Source organism: Phoca vitulina, unplaced genomic scaffold (genome assembly GCF_004348235.1).
Source record: "Phoca vitulina isolate PV1807 unplaced genomic scaffold, GSC_HSeal_1.0 scaffold113, whole genome shotgun sequence".
NCBI classification, from domain to species: Eukaryota; Metazoa; Chordata; class Mammalia; order Carnivora; family Phocidae; genus Phoca; species Phoca vitulina.
This window is the reverse complement of record NW_022589816.1, coordinates 190,471-210,383: the sequence shown is the minus strand read 5'-3', so window position 1 is coordinate 210,383 and position 19,913 is coordinate 190,471.

Genomic DNA, 19,913 nt, shown 5'->3' with positions numbered 1-19,913 from the left:
GTGTGTGAGAGAGAAAGACAAAGAGAGACAGAGACAGAGAGGAGATAGAGAGCCAGAACAGAGGATGTTCTTGAGAACCAGTGGAGATATTTAAGTTTCTAAATGACCAGCTTGCTCCTGGAAAGAATATTAAACACTATGATAGTATGATTCAATTTTTTCCCTTTTCTAAGACACTTAGATAAGAAAATGTTCATTTGTAAAAGCTGCTTTATTTTTATTCTTTCATCATTACCAATTTGAATGTTAACACTTAGTTCAATGCTGACCATAATTTTCTGATGACCTTTCTGTCCAACTTGTTAGAAATCCCTTCTTGGGGCACATGGCTGGTTCAGTTGGTAGAGCATGCAACTCTTGATTTCAGGGTTGTAAGTTCAAGCCTCACCTTGGACATGGAGCTTACTTAAAAATAAATAAATAAATAAATAAATAAATACTTCCTTATTTCCCTGACCCCTTTCCAGAATTTACATTTCAGAATATGATCACTTCCTATCTCTTAAGTTTGATAGTGCTAATATTAAGCATGAAAAATGAACCTTCAATTAACTAAGCATTTTCATTATTTGTTTTAATTTTAAATATAAATGATCATCTTAGTTGGTTTCAGCTTCTGTAACAAAATTCCATACACTGAGTGACTTAAACAGCAAACATTTATTTCTCACAGTTATGGCAGCTCTGAAGTCCAAGATCAAGGCACTGGCAGATTCAGTCTCTGATGAGAGCCCTTCTCCTGCCCTGTAGATGGCTGCCTTCTCACTGGGTCTTCACATGGCAGAGAGAGCTGAGAGCTCGGATTCCTTCTTGTCCAAGAACACTAATCCCATCCTGGGGCTCCACTCTCATGACCTCATCTAAACTGAATCACTTCCCAAATGCCTCACCTCCTAATACCACCACTTTAGGGGTTAGGGCTTGGACATACGAATTTTGGGAGGACACAAACATTCAGTCCATAACAATGATTTAGATTTATTTGTAGGGAAGAAGCTATTCATGGAGGAATAACTAAAATGCATAAAGAAAAGTTGAATGTTTAAAGAGTAAGTTCTAATGGATCAAATAGCTAATACCAGTGTTAGTTCAGTCACAAATGAGCTTCAAGAGCTCTATCATCTTTGTAAGATTTTTGTTTTAAGTAGCCTCCATGCCCAGCATTGAGCTCAATGTGGGGCTTGAACTCATGACCCTGAGATCAAGAGTCGGACACTAAACTGACTGAGCCACCCAGGTGCCCCTTCATCTTTGTAAGTTTGAAAGGTTGAGTCAAGGTGCCTCAACTGTCCTCGGCAGTAGTGGCAATGATGACTCTCTTTCCTCTTGGAAATTTGGCTGCACAAAAGCTCTCCTCAAGAGTGCTCTTGCTGCGTTGATTCCACCTGTTAACAGGTGGCTCACCTCACTGGGCGGATGCTCCCTATGTCAATATTGGGTAACCCCTAGAAGGAAAACGGAATCATTCCTTCCTCCCTTTTCTCTTTGTTTCAAACCTGGATTTGAGAATGTTAAAGTTCAGACTTGAGGAGCTGCTGCTTGCAGACCAAGTCCTGATCAAGGAACCCCTAAAACAAGAAATGTTGATAATGCATGTGGTAAAAGTGAGACATGCAGAGAGAATATGAGAATGTAAAGAAGTGGTAAGAATACTTCCACGTTAGTTATGAGAATGTGAACATAAGATTATTTCCTTGAAAATTATTTGTGGGATCTGGTCATGTCTATAAACAATATACCTTTCCAATGTTGGGTACAGAGCAGGCACTCAATATTTCATTGTGGTGTTGTAGTTGTTTCTGAATGGATGGATAAAAACAATTCACAAGGTACTATTTTGAGTAATAATAAAACATATGTGCACACAGCATATGCATAGTGTTTGATAGGAAAAGAAGATAATTAATTAGTACCCATTTTACATCTAGCACTGTTGGGCAATGATTAACAAACAGTGTGCTATTGCTCTACTAAAGAATAACAAGAAAACACAAGTAGGTTCTATTTTGTCTAAACATCAAATTACTTTCTGGTGGGTTAGTCAAATATTGTAAAGACTCTTTACTAACATCTTCCGGAACACATTGTACTTCTTACATTTACATAATGGCAAGACTTTTCACTATAGGGTTTAGATTAGTTTTTGCCACACAATAGACAATTCCTAAGGCAGCCTATAATTCCAATCCATTAGGCTAATAGATTGCAGCTGCTGTGAGCAGTGGGCATGTCATTTTTTGATAATGAAATCTAGTAACACACGGAATATAAAGATAAATAAACTGAAAAAATGACTCTATATGGCTCATATAAATGGTTATCTTTTTAAATAAAAGTCTCCTATATTTTTTTCCGTAAAATCCTATTAATTATGCATGGCCAACAGAACTTTTAAAACATTAACTTCTAATACATATGAATAATTGCATTATAAAATATTCAAGAAAGTCACTAGAGTAATGGATATTTTTTTTAGAAATCATGTTTAATCAATATTTTTTTATTTCCTTCCTTTCAATTTCTACTTTTATAAATCTACTAGAATTACTCATCTTTGCTTATTTATTACTCCATTTGTCATTATAGATTTTATTTCCCCAAAGCGTGTCATGCTACCAAATTGTTGAAGCTTTCTTAGTAGAGCCCACACCTGCTTACAGGAAGAGTGAAACATGATATCACAGCAGGGCTGCTGGGGTCAATTATTTTAACTTCTCTGAGTCCTTAGTAGCATTTCAAGGAAAGCAAACTACTCTTTCTTAAACCCATTTCTTGGGTTTAAGAAACCCATTTCTTAAAAAAAAGGACAAGTTACATGTTTTGTATTACACCTAATTTTTATGATCCCCAAACTGAAATCTCTTCCCTTGGTTGAGATGAGCAGGAATGCAAAACACAAAACCCACCAATTTTAACCCCCAACAGACTTTCCCCTTAAGAAAAGAATTCAACTACACAGTAAATCTTAGATTTTCTCATTAAAAATTGATCTCCTTACAATAAATATCCTTCCTCCTTTTCCTATAAAATTTAGTGCCACCTTAATGCTAAAATTGATTGCATGATATAATTGAGTGTCTTCATCTTCATTTTTATTAAATTATATAAATTATTTCCATTGTTTATTCAGAGATTTTATTCTAAATAGGTATTCATCAATATCAATTTCAACATATATTTGCATTGTGTTACAGAGAATAAATGTAATACCTTTTGGCTGTTTACAAATATATATATATAGACAGAGACACAAGGAGAAAGAAGCAGAGAGAGAGAGAGAGGTGGGTGGAATGGGAGGGGGGAAGGGAAGAAGGGAAGAGAAGAAAAAGAAAGAAAGAGGAACAAAAATGAGGAAGAAGAGGGAGGGGAGGGAGAGAAGAAAGGAAGAAGAATATAGACCCTGAGATGTGGAACATACTTACACACACACACACACACACACGTTTCCTTCAGCAGAGAGGAATGATGTGAGAAAATAGGGCAAATAATTAAGTATAACTTAGGAGTAGAGCATTAGCAACAGCTAGCTTCCTTAAAGAAATGGAAGTAGAGGGTGAGGTGGGGGAGTTTGGAGGATACGAGATGTTTTTATCTGCCAAGTGTCCAGATGACAACATATAAGGATTCTAGCAGGCCCACCCAACCCACTCAGAAACATGCATTTATGGTGACATGATGGCTGTAAGGCAGATTCCTGAAGAGAGGCCTTTGGGTGTCTGATTCCTGGGAGAAAAATGAAAACCCGTAACAGAAATGTGTCCTCCATCATCACCTGAGGTGGGTGATGCTGAAAGATGCATGTAAATGATGTTGCTTGGCAACAGTTAACCAGCTTCCCTCTTCAGTGACACTGTGGCACTATATGCCAGGGGTGGACGTGAAGATTAACTCTGTTAAGCATCTTTTCATGTGTTTGTTGTCTACTTGTATATTCTCCTTTTTTCTTTTATATAACATAAAATTCACCATTTTTAAGTGTAGATTTCAGTGGTATTTTAGTATATTCACAGTTGTGTAGCTTTCAGCACTATCTAATTTTAGATTATTTCCATCACTTTAGAAAGACACCCACTAGGGGTGCCTGGGTGGCTCGGTTGGTTAACCATCTACCTTTGGCTCAGGTCATGATCTCGGGGTCCTGGGATCAAACCCCACATCAGGCTTCCTGCTCAGCAGGGAGTCTACTTCTCTCTCTCTCTCTCTCTCTCTCTCTCTTTGTGCCCCCCCCCCACTGCTCACTCTCTCTCTCTCAAATAAATAAATAAAAGAAAGACACCCACTAACAGTATCTTTCTATTTTCTCCCTCCAGCCTTAGCAACCATTAATGTGCATTCTGTCTCATTGAATTTGCCTGTTTGGAATATTTCAAATGAAGAGAATCATACAATAGGCGGCCTATAGCGACTGACTTCGTTCGCTTAGCATAGCTTTCAAGGTTCATCTGTGTTCTGGCATGTGCAATTATTTCGTTCCTTTTGATTGATGAATAATATTGTTTTGTATAGATATACCACATTTTGTTTATCTACTCATTTCTCTTAGGCATAATCCTAAGGAGCAAAGTTGCTGAGTTATATGGTAACTCTGAGTTTATGTTTTTGAAGAACTCCCAAACTGTTTTCCAAAGTGGGTACATAATTTCGTAGTCCCACCAATGATAACTGAGGTTGTAATTTCTCCACAGTTTTGTTATTGCCTTTAAAAAAATTAGCTACCTTAAAGGATAAAATAATATTTTATTATATTTTTGATTTGCATTTCCTCAAAGATTAATGATGTTGAGCATTTTTTCAGGTGATTATTAACATTTTTATTATTGTCCTTGGAGTAATGAATATTGAAATCCTTTACCTAGTATTATCATCAGCAACATCAGCAGCAGCATCATCACCTTTTAATTGTTGAGTTATGACTTGTTTATGTTCTGGATATTAGACCCCAACCAAAAAGGATGCTGAATATGATCAAGTGCTTTATCTATATTCATTAAGATTATCATGTATTTTTTATTTATTCTATTAATATGGTATATGCTTTGTTTTTGATTGATATTTATATATTTTTATATTTTATAAATTATATATTTATATAATTATATATAATAAATATTATATATAATTATTATTTATATAATGTATATAATGTATATATATTATATATGTTTATATTTTATAAATATATATATTTATATATTGATAGTTATTTACATGATAGTTATTTCTTATATACTGCTTATCTGAAAATCAAAGAAGATGAACCTGGGGACAATAGAAAAGTGTTTGTCATTTTGTTTACTATTGTTATTTTATCCAGCATTGTATCAGGATAATTTATATATTTTTTGTTCCACCAAATAATATTGATTTTTCTATTACGTGCTGGGACATAGGAAATCTAAAGGCATAGCATTTCTTTCAGTGGTTCTCACAATGACTAAGGAAAAAAAGTAACAATTGTAGTGCAATTTCTGTCATTTCAACATGACTCGAACATTACATGTCCAAATACGCTTTCTGAAAATTCTAGTCAAAAAATAGTATAAGCAAATCTTATACAATTTCTTTTATTTCTTTTTAGTTTGTTTATAAAATGTAGCCTATGGTCCCTTGTAATACTGAAGAAAATCCAAGAAAATAGAACTAATATGATAATATATACAGGTACCCTGCTCGTTTTGCAAGCCCAAATGGCCCTAAAGCAAAGAAGCAATCACTATCAATTTATATGAAAACATTATTGAGCATTCCCAGACCCAGAAAATAATCTCTCTTAGGCTTTTCTGATACTATAGGACCCATCTTTTGTACACCCATAGGTGTACAAAATAAATCGAGATACACAGATGCTCACAAAGTTCAGAGCTCTGGAAGCTTGGGGCTGGGATGCTGAGTGTAGTTCCCAGGGAAGGCGCTTGGTGGGGCTGTTCTTGCTGCTTGGGATGTGATGCCTTTATAATGGCCCATTGCAAATACTGAAGCACCTTTTTTCATAAAAGTGAAAATTCTCTCTCTCTCTCTCTCTCTCTCTCTCTCTCTGGTTAGCAGAAAACAGATACTAATGTAGGTCTTTTGTAAAAGTGAAGTGGAATAAGGCAAACTTTTGAAAAGCAAGGAATAACCTATGTCTTCTTCCATGGTATCCTTTTATCCAAGTAACTCAAACATAAACCAGAGAAAAGTATCTAGGCTGTTCTCCCCATATTAATGTTGAAGCAGTTTGTGTTCTTAGCAGCTGCCTACATGAAGTAGAACTGGAAGAAGGGGAAACTCAGATGAATGATAAAGAGGGAGGGAGTAGGAGTAACTAGTGAGAACCCTTAGACCAGAAAGCAAGTCTTGTGGAGAAAAACATGTGAAATGAGGGGGATAAATAGGAAGATCAAGTAAAAAGAGATTATGGACCAAAGGACAGGTGGGAAAATATCTCAGGTATCATATGGGAAATTCCACAGCAAATGTTGAGTAAGAATCACCCAGATTTAGTGTATTTCATGCTCAGCCATTGGCTGGGAATATATAACATGCAAACCTCCTATTTGATCAAAGATATTAGAGGAGGAAATCCATGTAGCCTTGTGTTTGGTGATGAGTTTTTATATACAAAAGCCAAAAGCACAATGAATGGAAGAAAAAACTGACAAATTGGGCTTAATATGAATTTAAAACTTCTGCTTTGTAAAAGACATTATCAGAGAAATTAAAGACAAGCCACAGACTTGAAGAAACTATTTGCAGAATACACATCTGATAAAGAACTCATATAGAAAACCTACAAAGAATTCAATATTTAGCATTCAGTAAACAAAACGAAACAAAAACAATTAAAAATGGGCAAAAAAAAAAAAAAAAAGAAACCTTACAAACATAGAGATGCCAAGTAAGCAAATGGAAAAAGTATTCAATATTATTTGCCATTATGAAATTATAAATTGAAACAACAATTAGAAATCCCTACATATACATTATAATGAATAAAATCTAGAAAGAGCTTAGACAATACCAAATGCTGATGAGGATGCGAAGCAACAGGAACTCTCATTCATTGTTGGTTGGACTGCAAAGTGATACAACCACTTTTTAAGACAGTGTGAGAGTTTCTCACAAAACTAAATATAGTCTTACCATATAATTCACAAATGGTGCCCTTACCTAGGATTATGCAAACATTTCCATGTGACTGTTTATAAGAACTTTGTTTATATTTACTCCAAACTAGAATCCACCCAGATGTTCTTGAATAGGTGAATGGATAGACAAACTAGAAATATATACAAAGAATATTTTCAGCAACAAAAAGAAATGAGCTATTACTTTATGAAAGGACATGATGGAAATGTAAGTGTATATTGCTAATAAATGATGCCAACCTGAAAAGGCTATATATTGTATGATTCCAGTTGTAGGACATTCAGGAAAAAAACAAAACTATAGACAGAATGAAAGGATCAGTGGTTACCAGAGGTCCAGTGGGAAAAAGTAGAGTTGAATAGGTGCAACAGGGGATTTTTTAAGGTGCTGAAAGTGATCTGTAAGCAACTGCAATGATGGATAGAGGCACTATCCATTTTTCAAATTCATAGAATTTTATAGCATAATGAACCTTAATGTATGCAAATTAAAAATCATTTATGATCTGGAAAGATCCCAGGAAAGAATGCAGACTGTGACAAGACAATCTACTTTATTACAAATATATGAAATAATCTCACAAAAGAAGGTGGAGGAAAAGGTGCTGACCTTGTAAATGAGTAACTCTGTAAATGAGTAAAATCTGTAAGACTGAAGGCAGAATTAACTGCAAATAAGCATTCTACAGCTCCTCCAGAGGTAAGGTTTACAATTCTGATGCTGTTATACATGTATACAAGAATTAAACAATTAAGACAGTGAATAGCAAATGGTGGGAGTCAGGTTTTTCACAGCTGGAGTGGGATTTTACAGAAAAGCAATGAGAAAAGGCTAGAATCATCTGTGGGTAAGGGATTAGAATTGTAGACATAAGTGAAAACTCATGGTTAGCTTAATATAGATATACATGTTTACATATAGAAACATTTCTGAATATGTGAACATACATGGGTTGGTATGCACACATATATTTCACTTTTCTGTTAGCTGAGAATGTCTGAAAGGAATGACACACTAGTAACATGGAGTACACCCACATCATGGTTTTTGATACCATTATCTAATAAAAGCAACCACTGCTCCTTGGAGAAAAGGGTGATGCTAGAGCTAAGGAAGACAATTTACACATTGAGCCTGAAGCATCTTGTAGTGCCTGAAAGTAAAGAAATGCTTAAAAAAACCTCACAGTGATGTGTATGGGAGAGGGGCCATTAAAGCCAACTGAAAGAGTTCCCAGTGGCCAAAACTGGAACAATTTGAGCAATAAAATTAAAAAAAAAAAAAAAAAAAAAGGTGTACTGGATCGTAACCTGAATTATAAAATAAATATCCATTTATACTGATATGAATAAATGCTTGAATAAATAAATGAATGGGAGAGAAGAGAAAAAAGAGATAAGCCTCTCATCGTAGAATTCCATATAATGTACTCACCCATTAAGAGAAGGAAGTATAATTCTCCCCCTTGTTAAGTGTAACTTGTACATTGTGACTTCCATCCAAAGAGCACAATATGGAAAGTAGGGGAAAAGAAGAGTAACTTCATAGTGGAGAAACTTAAACCTCTACTTCAGGTTGGTGACCAAGGACAACATTAACAGTCATAAGTCTTATTGATAATAATGAAAATGGCACTTTACTTCTATGATCTTCCTCCCCAAACCCATAATCTCAGCCTAACCATGAGAAGAACATGAGACAAATTTCATTGGAGGAGCGTCTTATAATATATCTAACCAGTATTGCTCAAAACTCTCAAAGTCATCAGAAGCAAGACAGAAACTGTCATATCCAGAGGAGCCTAAGGAAGCAAGACAAATAAGTGTATTATGATATCCTGGAAGGGACCCTGGAACAGGAAAAAAAAATAGCATGATGTAAAAACTGGGTAAATCTCAATAAACTGGGGCCTTTATTAAATAATAAGGTACTAGTATCAATTCCTTAATTTTAACAAATACACCATATTAGCGTAAAATGTAATAATATGTGAAACTGTGTACAGGGAAGGGCAGGGAGGGTATATAAGAACTCTATATGATCTTCTTAATTTTTCTGTAAGTCTAAAATTGTCTTAAAAATAAAGTCCCTTCTAGAAAAAGCTGTAGCTATGTATATATGTTATTTAAATTGTTGGCCACTATTCTATAGAATTCAGAAAGAATGTGTCTGAAATGTGGCTAAGGGCTAAATATAGACGAAACATGGATATCAGAGGGAAAAACTTCAATTCAATAAATAAGAATCACCTGTTTATTATTTATATAATAGAAAGAATAGGAGATATTTGAAATAAATTATATCCTTGGACCTTGAATAAATCAGGTGCTTTGACTTCCTTATCATGAACACAGTATATAATGCAGAATGAGATAATGTTATAAGTGAAAGCCAGTGACTAATTCTATTTAGACCTGGAAGGATATGGTTTTGGATATCTCAAAATAATTGCATAGACCTACCCAACCCATCTTACCACTTATATCATTTCATTAAGCCTCCAAAACAATTTTCTGAAGTGAAAAAGGCAGGTGTTTTTGTAAAATAATTCTTGGATGACTAAGTGATATTTCTCCACACACATTTGTAATAAGCAAAATTGGGGGTAAATCCCAAGACCTGGCAATCTTGTAGTTAAAGCAATATTGTCACTGCTGTGGAGTCTGAGCTGCTGTTGCAGCAGCAGAACTGGTACTATAATGTCTTAGAGGTGAGTATATAGTAAATGTTTCTAATTCTCTATTTTACAACACCTTCCATCTCTTTCATGTCACATAGAAACAATACATCAGAGAGCAACCAATCCACCATGATTGTTTCTTGAGGTATTTTCTCTAATCATTATCACATAGATAGGGGATTTATTTTGACCACCATAGTACATGATTAATTATTTTGAGGTAGAGAAAGACACAGCTGAAAAGGAGTTTTGAAATGGAAATTATGACACTTGCTGTAGGAGCAATGATCTTACACAGAAGCCAGGTGTTGACTGTTTTACCATTCAGACAAACGGAAGTCCTGAGGTAGAGTCATTTTTTTTCTCTATTTGAAAAATTAGCTTAAATAATTCAAGCTTTTTTTTTATTCCCTGCCAGATTTGTGCTTTGTATAAAATTAAGTATTACAAAACTTTTTCTACTGGTAAAATCCAGTCCTGTGTGTATGGATTTCCTTTCAACTCACTGCAATTGCTGTAGCCATTTCGAGTGTTTATGACACTGTAATGACCATTTAACATGACAAAATGATAATAAGAGCCCCATGCAACTGTAATTATAGTGACTTACACCAATAATAGGATAAACATTTGTTTCAGAAGAATTTCCTAAAATTGACTTTCTATATATCTTTCAGACAGCATGGATGCTACACCAATAATATCAATTTCCCCTGGACATTCAGCCTATTTGCCTAGAACTTTATTGTGCACCCTTTTACTAAACACTTTATTGGAGGGGTCTTTGGCATGTTATTCCCCAAATTACTCTCTGAAGTGCTGCATTAATACCTATTTTGTTAGCTTTTGCATGTATGCTGTATAGTTACAGTCTGAGAGGAGGTAGATAAATGAAAAGTGCTAGATAGTTGTTGTCCATATGTCTTAATGATTTGAATGGTGAATTCAATACTGGAAGAAAAACTTCAATTCATCTAATTTAACTGATGTGGCCAAATGAAACTCAAGATGATTTCTTAGGTTATTCCTTCACTAATTCCTTCAAAGGTGAGGTTTGGAAACCTGACAACCTGCATATAGTCCCGACTTTCTAATGTAAGGATGAGCCAAAGCCATGGTAATAAATGATCTGTTAAGGAGACTGCAGTGTGGTCAAGTACAGCCTGTGAGGAGTAACATAGTCACAGCTCATCTGACAGAATGGGTGCCTATTAAAGCTTGGTCAAAAAATTACTTTAAGGGAGCATTATAGTCCTAGATTTTATGGCGTCTTCCACCTTAACCCAAGTGAAAACTGAGGTTTCTACGTCTATTAAAAGTGATTTTTTAATTTCTTTTTTTTAATTTAAATTCAATTAATTAACATATAGTGCATTATTAGTTTCAGAGGTAGAGTTCAGTGATTCATCAGTCTTATATAACACCCAGTGCTCATTACATATGTGCCCCCTCCTTATTGTCCATCATCCAGTTGCCCCATCCCCCACCCACCTCCTCTCCAGCAAACCTCAGTTTGTTTCCTATGGTTAAGAGTCTGTTATGGTTTGTCTCCCTCTCTGATTTCATCTTGTTTTATAAAAGTGTTGATTTTCTAAATGTCTTCTAGCATGACCTCTTTTTCCCTTCTGGTTTCTAGTTTCTAGTGATGGTATTTTCTCATGGCATGGTAAAACATTGTTTTTTTTCATAAGTGGTCCTCATCTAATTCTGTTTCATATAAGCATAATTGTATAACTAATTGAACTTTTTATTTGTGCAGCTGCCTCTTTCCTCAGTTTCTTATCTCTTTCACTTTTCTATACACTAATTGTAAGACTACAATCAGATTTATACTGATGAAGCATCTTGTTACTACCACTACCGTTTCAGTAGTTTGCTCACATTTCATGGTCTGTATCTTCAAATGAAGAATTCCTTGTTCTCTTCTCAGCAACATTTTTTTAAAAGATGTATTTATTTTAGAAAGAGTGAGAGGGGAGAGGGACAGGGAGAGCGAGAGACAGAATCTAGCAGACTATGCGCTGAGCATGGAGCCCCATGCCACCTGAGCTGAAGACCTGAGCTAAAATCAAGCATTGGACGCTTAACCAACTGAGCCACTGAGGTGTCCCTCTCGACAACATTTTTAAATATTTGAAAATCCTTTGATAATTAAAAAAACATTCTTTATAAATATTGACAAAGGACATTGCCTATTTGTGCTTCATTCTTTTCTTTATGAAATACATATTTTAGGAGTTGCAAAAAGAAGTACCTTTTACATTACATCTTTCCCTATTTATTTTAACGATAAAAGAACATACTCATATTTGCTCTACATGGTCAGAGACTAGATGATTTGTTTTTCAAGTTGCTTCATAATAAATTCTAGAACAACACCCAGATAAGGAATGAAATTGTAGTTGAGATTCAAAATAAACACACACGCACACACACCACACACACACACAGTCCATCAAAGTTTGGCAAAACCATTTGGCAAAAACCTGATGTTCCCTACTGATCATTTCAGTTTTCACATCCATGTTGAAGCTGTGGAGTATTAATTTAAAATAACATGAAGTCCAAGTCAGTGCATTTTTGAGAAGTCTTGGGCTAAGTGATCAGCCAGATGGAGAAGATTCACTTTTCCAAAAATTTATTTATATGAAATGAGATATTCCTGTGAGACATGAATATATAATTTTAGAGGTACTTCTGAGTGATTTACATATTAATTAAAGAAGGCTTACTACATAAAAACAACATTTTCAAATTAAAGAATTATATAAAGCTTCTTCAGGGTGAGAAAACATGAATGAAATGTAGGTAGGGAAATGAGAACTTAAATGAATTACTTCAGTCATCTCCCATAAATAAAAAATTGCACTGTATAGCAAATTGATTCAAGAAATTAACTTACCAACAAAATCAAATCAATATCCTTTTGGATAGTTCTGTTTAGATTTTGATAGGAAGTTTCTGCCTCTGTGTTTCATTTCTTCCCTGTCATACATTTCCTTGACCTGCCATACCCACGTGGAAAGAGCTATGTAGCAAAGCATATTTGTAAGAATGTCATAATTTTTTTTTATGTCTAGAAATGCTATGATTTTATGATTTCATCATCTGCACTGTTTGAAGAATCTATTGTAAAACACTATATGAACGCTTTGGGCGGCTATGAAAGAGAAATGAGATATGATGATACCAAAGTAACTCAGTATTCATGCATATTTGAGTCTTATTCTATAAAGTTCCCATTTGTTATTTCTCTTAGAAGATATAACTTTCCCCTTAAGTTTAGCTCATATTGATACTGAAATAATCACCAATTATTGCCCAAAGAAGGTGCCTTAGTCAACCAGATACTAAATTTGTATAGATAACCCATACATTGATATAGTAATAATTCTAAGAGCATGCATTATTGACATAACATGACTCAGAATTTACTTCTAAACAAAAGTATTCCTTTTTGGAAGATGAATTGGGTGGCATTTTATTCAAAATGGTAGGCTAAGTCAGAGAACGACAAACACCATATGATTTCACTCATATGTGGAAATGAAGAAACAAAACAGATGAACATAGGGGGATAAAAAGAGAGAAAGGCAAAGCAGAAAACAGACTTTTAACTACAGAGAACAAACAGGGTTACTGGAGGGGAGGTGGGCAGGGGGATGGGTTAAATGGGTGATGGGGACTAAGGAGGGCACTTGTGATGAGCACTGGGTATTGTATGTAAGTGATGAATCATTAAATTCCACTCCTGAAACTACTATCACACTGTATGTTCACTAACTGGCATCCAGTTGTGCTGAAGTGAGCACAACTAACTGGAATTTAAATAAAAACTCAAAAAAGAAAAAAAAAGTTAATAAAAAGGAAACAATTTATACTTTTGAGGATAAAATAGAAAAACATTTCATGTAAGTATAACAGAATAAAGAAAGAACCAGGGTTCGGGAAACATGAAATATATTGTAAATGCAAGTGGCTCAGTTCAGCAACACTGAAAGAAAAGAAATATTGCAAGAGAATGATGGTAGCAAAAGAATTTTATGATTTGGGCAATGAAGACCTTAAATGCTGATGAATTTAAATATTTTTGCTGTTGGTCTTGGGAAAAGGGGACTCTAAAATTTTTTTGTTAAAATAAAGAAACCATCAGATCTGTGTTTCAGGAAGCTTAATCTGACAGTGAAGTATAAAAAGTATTGCAGAAACAGAGTGGAAGCAGGGAGACAAGTATGTCAGCACTTCCTCTATTTCCACCTTGGATATTGAGACCTCAACAAGAATAATGGAAGTGGGAATGAAGAGAAGAAAAAGAAATACACAAAGATTATATCAATCAGACCTACAAATAGATTCAATGAGCGGGACATAGGGAAAGGAGGAAACATGAGGTTCACACTCATATAATCAGACAGATCTTAGACTTGATTTTGTAAATGTCTTTATCATCATGCACTTGGGGTGGCAAAAAACACTAAAGTGTTTCCTTAGTGCCACAGGACTGATAATTAACCTAATAGAAAAAGAACAAGAACAAAAAAGAAAATAGTCGCCTCAGTTTATACATATTCTTTCCACAGTTTTTCCTGACTTTAGCAGCAAATGATTCGTCCACAGGGTTCAAAATTCAAACAAAACAATGACTTGCTTAAAATGACCAAATAAGGCAGCTTGATCTTACCTGGGCTGCACTTCCATCTTTTGGCCCCTAGGAGAAATTTTTGTGCGTGTCACCAATTACTACTTTTCCTAAGAGCTTACTTTCCATTTCCTAAAATTATATGCTTTATGTCATTTGTTAATTCAATTTCCTCTGTTTTTTTTTTTTTTTTTTTTTGGTTTTGTTTTTGTTTTTTGTTCATCTCCCTTGGAAGATTAGTGTCTTTGTTACTGGTTTCTAAGAGATCATTTATGACTACAGATGTTAACCACTTGCCATGCATTGCAGATGAAATACCATGTTTTCTCGCCAACATTTCACTGTGATGTTTTACTTTCTGGTTCTGTAGACGTTGTGTATTGAGATATAATAATGTTCTGCTTTAAAAACATAAATATATTGGACTGTACAGAAATTAGAGATCAGTAATAGGAATAATTTTACGTCTTACAACTTAAATATACAATATCCATTTACTAATTTAGATTTTAAGAAGCACTGAAGCAGACTCTCTTGTGTTATGTTTGTACCTTGTGCTCTAATTCTCTCTCTTTTCAGCATTATGGACTCTAATTTTTGTTCATAAAGAAGCGCCTTTTTGTTCCTGTTATGTTACATGCATTACATTTATTAACCAATTAAAATATTTAAAGATTAATAGATTAAAATCTAAATCTTGTAGAAAACATGACACGAAAATGAAATATTTTTTAAAAACTATACTGAAGACTGGGCTATTGAAAATTAGAAATACATAAACACAAAGGATAACATAGTATCTAGTTTATAAGACAAACAGGCTTCCGATCTGCATTTCATCTCAGGTCCAAAAGGCAAGGGATAAGAAAGCAGATGAGAAGGGAGGGGAAAAGAGACTCATATTTTCAATTTCAATTTCCTATCAGAAGCTTTGCAGTCCACCAATGATTACCTCTGATTTGAGCCATGCTCTTCAGGGAGGAATGCTGTGAAACATAGAAGCCCTACTATTTATAAATGAGATTGGTTTTTTAACATGATGAGTTAAGAAGTAAAGTTATCATTATGTCCACTCCTCACACACTGTCAGATGATCAAAAAGCCAGACACTAGTTAGTTAAAGTGGTAAGGACTGATTTTAATCAGTAATATATACTACCATAATGGGGAAGGGGGTCCGATGTGAACTGAACTCAACCTCGGTTTAAACAGAGGTGGTCAGTCGTTTTAAAGGGAACATGAGGGACTAGTAAGAGGGGATGTATGAGACTTGAGCAGAGTCAGAAAAGTGAAAAATTACAGAAAGTAGGAAAGGAAGGTTGGGTCATGTGAAACCCATCTTGTTCTGTTAACTGGCTCTTAGCAAAGTTAGGTTCCGACCATCCCAGAACCCAGTAGAAAGGGGCCCTATCTTTAGGTGTTGGCTGGAACAAATAGTAAATGTTTTTGGCAGGCTTGATTTTTCTTAGGCAGGCACTGTCAGAATCCTAGAATCCTCCTAGGCATACAGCCTCCAGCTGTTGGAAGCTATGTTAGTGTGTATTCAAACCTTTGTAGGCCCAGGCTGAGGCCTAGTCCACAAGAGGCTTCAGTGGTGCTTGACTAGAGTTTGGTCAAAGAGGGAATCTGTCAATACAAGGAAGTAAAGGATGGAGGTCATCATTGTTTTTCTAAAACCAGTAGATATGCATTAACCCCTGACCCCCATTTCCACCTCCAAAGGGTTCATAAAGATCAACTGATTTTCAGGCTCACTGCTTAATAAGCCGGCTGGGTCCATAGGTAGAAAGAAGTGAAGCTAATGGAAGAGTCCGATGCCAAGACAGAGGGTGGGGTGTCCTTGAGAAAGGTATGCTGAAAGACAGGTGTGTTTACTGGGAGTGGTGAAGACCTAGACTGCCTACCTGCAGGACAGTTGCCAACCTCTTGAGAGAAGTGGCCAGGATCCCTAGAAGCACATCTGGAGTCAACAGAAAGTTGCTGGTAGCGGGGCCCATCTTGAATGGCTCTAGGGCACAATGACTGAAAATGCAAGACAAGCCCACACAGTAGTGGCAAAAGAAGAGGCAGCAATGATGACATTCCCCATGGTTGACCCAGGCCCCAACACAGGTCTTCTTTCACTGGGCTCCCACATTTGGAGGTCTAACAACCAAAGATTCTACTTCCCTACAAAATCCCTTTGTTCTATGATTGAGGATAAAAGATTTGGCATTTTTAAAATTGTTTTGATATTTTCCTTTTGCTAACCTTCCTAAAAACAGAGTTCTTGACATCTAGTTAGCTGTATTTAAAATTCATTAATTTTTCATGAGTTAAATTACGGTGATGTTTTAAAGGGATAGGGACAAAAATAGAGATAGCAATAGAGATCCAGATACAGGTATGAATGGGTAGCTAGATAGCTAGATAGATCGATATGGAAGTTTTTTCTTAGATAACTTCGCTAAATAAAAGGATTTTAATGTTATAAATCCAATGTCTAAAGAGAAAAAAATTTCAAACACTTCACTGTTGGAGAAATGTAGGTAAGTAGAAGAATGTTCATGCTCAATGGCCAGAAGAATAAACATGTGCTTTGTACAGAGTGGAAAGGGATAGGAGATCTTTAGGGCCACCTAGCCCAGCTTGTGTTTGATGTTGAATCCCCCCAACTAATGACTTACCAGACGTGTGCTGTGGCCTGAACACTTTCAGTTATGCAGAAAATATTGCATCCTGAGCCCCCTCCCCCCGGCCGCCCCAAGGACGTCTGAGGCATCTTTGGACAACTGTGAGTGGTATAAAATTCCTCTTTACATTTAGCAAAAATGATGCACCCTGGAAGTTCCACTTTTTCATTCCAGTTTGAAACTGTGGGGCCACAAGGAACAAATCAAATGCCTCTTACACCGGAAACTCTTGATTTATTTAAGAGGAGCTCTCAAATTCCCCTTGAGTCTTCTCTCATACAGATTCAGCATCCACAATTCCTTTAAGGAGTCTTCATCTGTCATGCTGCTGGTTCCCTTCACATATGTGGCCCCCTCAGCTCTGAAGCTCTTCCACTTTTTCAATATCTCTCTTAAAGTCTGGTGCTTTGGACTGAACAAACTTAGATTCAACCAAATGACAAACAAAGTACTGTTGTTTTCCTTGTTCCATGTTCTCATCACATTTCTCATTCTTTAAGCCTATCAGTGTAAACAAGACCAAAATGACTTTTCTTGGCTGTATGACTCACATTATTAACATGACTCACGATTGCCTGGTATTGAATTTATTGTCAATAAACTGTCAAGATTTTTAAACCAATGCTGCTTCTCTTCCTCTGTATTTGTTAATATGTTATTCTGTTAAATGTTTATTGTCCTGTTTTTTATCTAAGAACTTGAATTAAGTCTAGTTATATTTCATCATATAAATTTAGGCTCACCTGTCTGTCTCATCAAAATATTTTTATGGCCTGACTTTGTCATTTACTACCTCTCCAAGATTTCATAAATATATAATATTCTGTATTAGATTTTATAATACATTATTCTTGCCTCTCAGGTTTCAACTACTTCATTTAGCCAAAAACCTAGATCACAATTATACCCTATCTATGGATTCTTTTCAAATATCAGTTATCTTGCATTTCTCTTCTCCACATTTCCATTAAAGACTAGGTAAGAAAAATTGTCCGTTGGACTAGAAGCTTCATGATGTTGTGTTTTGGGTTTCTGTTGTGTTTTCAGCATCTGGCAAAGTTAGCATGTGCTGAATATGTATTTTAATTAATGATATTACCTACACACTATGCTACACAAGATGCACTGATATGGAAAAGCTGCTCAGAAATAAGTTCTGGTACATATATGTTCTTCATGGAGCATCTTCATGAAAACATTGAGGCAGTTGATAAGATACACAAATTGAAACATTCATAGAATAATTTATCCTTAAATTTAACAGAACACAATTACTTAAAAACATCTCTTTAAATAAAAACAATATTTAATACATAATCTAGATACAATTGGAATTTTAGGAAGTAGTTTTCCATGACCTCTAAAAATAGCTATTTTGTCTCAATTATGAGGTTACTTTTCATTAAAATGAGGAAAGAAAAGCACAAATTTAGGTCAATTAAATGTACATCATAAGCTGCTGCTCTAGAAAATGTAGTTCGTATTAAAAATTACTACCGAGATATAGAAAATTCTTCCTTCCCTTTTTCATCTCCCTAAAAGAACCAACTTATAAGGTTTCACATCTTCATATGTGGCAAATCTATGACATGAAATCTATTGAAAATGTTTCTGTGAGCTGTCCAAAATTCTATGAACCCAAAATTCATGGAATTTTGGTTGGTCTTTTGACATCATTCTACTAGGTCATTTGCAAACCAGAAAATAACAAGGTTTAAGAAAAAAATTCCATGATGAAGAAGACCTTTACTGAATACAGCTTTAAAAGATTCATGATTTGCATGTAAGGCTCATCTGTAATTTTAACTAATTTTAACAATTTCTCTATCACTATCAGAGCTTATATGTGAAGAGATATCTCAGGGAAATTTTTTTATAAAACTGTTAAGATTCATTATCCTCTTGCTAATCAGATATATAAAAAAGGTATCATTAAGGGTAAGCTCACAAACTGATGGTGGTTTTGAATACTAATTACAGTCTTCACAGTCCCAGGAACTGTCAGATGTTCTGAAACTGATGAAGTCAGAGGGGCAAAATGCCACTTAACACTACAGTGTCTACATCTTTGACTTAACTACAGCTATTATAAACCAATATCTAAGGTTAAATTCTCCCTTTTATGTTGAAGAGAATCCTCAGATTTACTTTCTGGAGCATAAATAAAAGGAAAGGATCTATTGCATTGCCCACGGTGGTCACTTAAAAGTACCAGTTGAATCCCAGTTGCAGGTACAAGTCCAGGTCCAGGGGTTTATTCATCAGCCTGCGAACTACTGCAATGAGATTTCTAGCTCTGATATGCTGACAGTGCTTTGGGGGCTTTTGGTGGCAGCTACATCAAGACTGTATTCTTTGTTCATGAACTATAGGGAAATCCTTGCTCCAAACTTACGATTATTGTAAAAATTCCTCAAGATAGATGTAACACATGCACAATTACACATTATGTTAACTCTCTTTACAGGGTATGGGAAGTTGATTTCAGTTCAGATGTGAATTAAAGAGCTAAATAACATGTATTAAACCGTGAATTATTTCCACAACTGTGTCTTATTTACTTGCCCAGGGCCTTTGCAAAATCAGTTCCCTGGCTGATTATCACTTGACTGTCTCTTGCTTGAGGCCAAATGTACTCTGGGAATAAAGCTGGCCCACTAAACAGTTTCCTTAGCCAGTTGGCACACTTTAGCTTTATCAGTAGAGAATGGTGAACAGATTTTGCAAAAAGAAAGAGCTCTGCTTCCTGGTCTGAGGCACTCTTCTTGGCAGGCTCCTTCAGGACATGGTATGT